The following is a 3,564-nucleotide window of genomic DNA, read 5'->3' as shown; positions in this document are numbered from 1 at the left end:
TCCCCTGCTTCCTGTTTCTTTTTCCTGCTCCCCAGTCTCTTCCGAGTCCCTGCTCTTCTGTGTCGCGGTGCTCCCTTGTCACCCAATAGTTTCTTGGCCAAATTCCCCCAAGTCCCCACCCCCGGCCTCTGTTTGTCTCCCTCCCGCTCGCTGCTCCTCCCTTCTGGTCCCCTGGGCTTAAAAATAACCACCCCTTCCCTCCCTCGGAGCCCCCACAGCACTCCAAGACCTTCTTCAGGCCCAGCGTGTTCTCACCCTCCACTTGGGCAGTGCGGGGCCTAACTGGCCAAGTCCCCAGGAAGAGGACACACAGTCTGGGGTGGGTGGGCCCTCGCCCAGGAAGCAGCCTTCTGCAGGTTTCCAGCCTGTAATCTCACAGTGCAGGAGCATTGAGTCAGGGGAGGCCAGCTGTGCGTGGTAGGGCCTGGAGCAGCCCTCTGGGGAAGAGTATATGGATTTCTGACATTCCCTGGAGTTTGTGTTTTTGCCGTTTTCTCTCGGGGGTGAAGGCTGGGCAGAGGTGGGCACTTCATTTAGTAAGATAAAAGTGCAGTTTAGATAGGGTAGCCAGAGGCCCTGTAACTTAACCCTGCCAAGAATCTGTCTGTAAAGTTAATTCTTTTGTCTCAGTATAAACCCTTTCCAAATTGATCCGTTTATCAGATTTTCTCAGGAGAAACAACTTTGGATTCCCTTCCTCCCCCTCCACCCCCCATCAGAGCTTATTATGAATGAGAACAGTCTCAGCCTTAAGCAAACTTATGAACAAAGTGAAAAGCTTCTGTTTCTTGCACATCTATCTGCCCCACCTGCCCCCAGCGCTGCCCTCCCCAGATGGCCAGGGACCTGGGACCATCCCACCTGGGGAGGAATTCCATATGATCTCTCCTTCCCCTCCTCCTTGTCCCCAATCAAGACAGCCGTCATCTTTGAAAGTGATCTGACAAACTACTTCATACCTTTCAGGGAGAGCTCCATACCCAAGGGGAGGTGATTGACAGACAAGACCTTCGCCTTAAGAAGTGACTTTCTAATGCCTCCAATGCAAGAATTTCACTGTCAGAGGCTGGAGTTGATATTGGTGGTCAAAGGAGATAGTTTCAGGCAGGCGATCTCTCAGGCTCCTCAGTGTATAGCCACAGGCAGTACCCTAGAAGTTTGACTGGCCCCGCGTGGATTGTTGGGAAGGGTGGGAACCCCTCTTTTCCTCTGTACCCCTGCAGTGTGGGCATAGGTCTTCCCCCTGGCTAAGTCATCAGGTTAAGACCCCAGCAAGTTGTTTGACTTCTTAAGGAGAAAGCGTGCTTTTCCTGCTCTCTTCTGACAAAATAGAATAGCAATCCTTACCTTCAGAAGGAAATTATCTGGTACAATTTCTTTGGTTTGGAGTTAGAGTAGCTAGTAATAGACTCAGGCAGTGATTAGCTCCCTACTTTCTTCTCTCTAATGGTCTGTTTTGGCTAACCTGCGTTCTCCTGTTTCTTCTATTCTTCCTGTATTCCTTTTTTTCTTTGTTTCCTTTCTTTTTCTTTATTATTATTATTATTATTGTTGTTGTTGTTGTTGTTGTTGTTATTATTGTTATTATTATTATTTTTGGTTTAAGCCCAGCTCAAGGTTTTCGGAGACTATAAATGAATTTTGAGGCTTGATGAGCCCCCATCGCAGACTTGTTTGATAATTGTAGTGTTGGCCAACGGTCAGGGGCTTTCCAAATACAGGGAACTATGGAAAGGTGTGTTAAGGAGCTTACTGAGCTTTTTAGTAAATATTAATGAGTAGTCACCATGTGCGTGGCCCTTTAGGGGCAAGCAGAGATTCTACAATAATAGTATCACATAGAATGTGATAAGATACGGTCACACCACATACACAGTGTGTCTGGAATGACTGTGGGAGATGTCCCTCTGGCAAGGGCCCTGGTCCCCACTACTGATTTTGAAAGACAAGATTGCCTGGGCAGCCAAGGCAATGGGAAGTGTGTCCTGGCCTCTGCTTCCGCGTTATTGCTTCTTTCCTCGTCGTAATGGCCTTCTAAGCATTCTTCTTGCCTTTGTTTCCTACGCACAACTTCCAGGTGACTTCCTAAAACACCGCCCGGAAAATGTCACTGACCTGCTGCTCCCCATTGCCTACAAAAAAAATATTCAGACTTCTCGTCTTGGCGTTCAAAGCTCCGTATACTCACTCGTCAATCCATTCTTGCCCAAGACACACTTTGCAGAGTGCCTTCTGCAGGAAATGTCATCTCTAGTTGTTGAAATCTGACCCAGTTCTTCAAGTTTTAGTTCCGGCATGACATGAGTAAAGCCTTCTCTGTTCTAGCCTGTTGGAAATTACCCCTCTTTTCCTAGAGGTCACTTTCCACCTCTCCTGTGTCGTCACAGTACTTCCTGTAGTTGAGTTAGTTATTCAGTGCGGTTTTGTATTCTCTTCTCCTTTGTGGCACTGTACTGCCTGTGGCATCCAGCATAGTGTCCTGTATGTAGTAGGCACTCAGAAGATACTTCTTGAATAGATTAAAGGAGATAACGCAGTTCTCTGCAATAAAGCATGAAGTTAGAGGGAGATGCATCCAGGATCCCTGGAGAGGGCTTGGTGGAGCTGGTGGCCTCAGTGGGACCTCACTGGGGACTGTTAGGATCTAGACACGTGTAGGGGGCACAGGGCATCTTGGGCAGAGGAGTGGCCTGAGCAAAGACCAAATGGTAGAAATAAATGTCTGTGGGGAGGGACTGTGCATTTTTGTGCATTTTTCTCTTGCAAACATTTGCTCTGCAAGGAAAGAGAAGAAATGCCCTTTTTTGGGAGAAGTGTTCAGGGAAAGTGGTTGTTATCAGTTCAAGGTCAGTTCCAACAAGACCGTGGAGATGGAAAGAGCACTTGTGGAAATGGCGGCGGGGTGCGGGGAGGAAGGTGGCATTTAGGGCTTGCTCATAGAGTCAGAATCCCCCAGCGCCAAGAGAAGGAGCTAGAGGAGGCATGGATGGGAGCAGAGCTAGCTAAGGAGGAGTTAGGGCTGTACAGCCTGCAGCCTTGGCCCAAAGCTGCACTCCCATTACAAGTAAAGCTCTTTCTTAATATTATGCTAACGTTACCCATCTGGCTGAACTGAGCCTGTCATGGCCTTGAACACAGCTTTTCACAGAGTCTCAGATTCAGAAGGACCTGAAAGTTTCGTCTTTACCACATGTTCCATCTCTGTCTTGCTTTTGTTGTTTTGGGGGTACCCCCCGTTTTCCTCTGTGTACCTCCATTGTAGCATAACTATGTTGCATTGAAATGATCTGTTTCTGTCTGTTTACTGCACCAACATTCTTCACTCCTCTGGGACAGGGATTGTGGCATCATGACATGTGGCAGGAGTACAGCATTTCCAGGAGAGGGGGGTTCTGGGGAGAAGTGCCAGGAGGTTGTTGGCAAGATGTGGAGACAGTGCGGACGTGCTTCCTATACATGTGTTACTCTTCCTTTTGAGAATTCGGGATCACAGTGCCTCCTCCAGGGCCTCGCACTGACCCGACACTTAGTAGATGGTAGAATGTCTGTTCCGATGAGTGCCGG

At 48.4% G+C, this 3,564-nt stretch overlaps 1 protein-coding gene across 1 annotated transcript in view; it reads left to right on the top strand.

The window, feature by feature from the left end:
• The window catches only part of FAM160B2 (family with sequence similarity 160 member B2), a 14,685-nt gene that overhangs the window by 761 nt on the left and 10,360 nt on the right, over positions 1-3,564 (top strand). The window lies entirely within an intron of this gene.

The sequence above is a fragment of the Pteropus vampyrus genome, unplaced genomic scaffold (genome assembly GCF_000151845.1).
Source record: "Pteropus vampyrus isolate Shadow unplaced genomic scaffold, Pvam_2.0 Scaffold126, whole genome shotgun sequence".
NCBI classification, from domain to species: Eukaryota; Metazoa; Chordata; class Mammalia; order Chiroptera; family Pteropodidae; genus Pteropus; species Pteropus vampyrus.
Note: the sequence above shows the minus strand (reverse complement) of the source record. Positions and strands in the feature narration are given on the sequence as shown.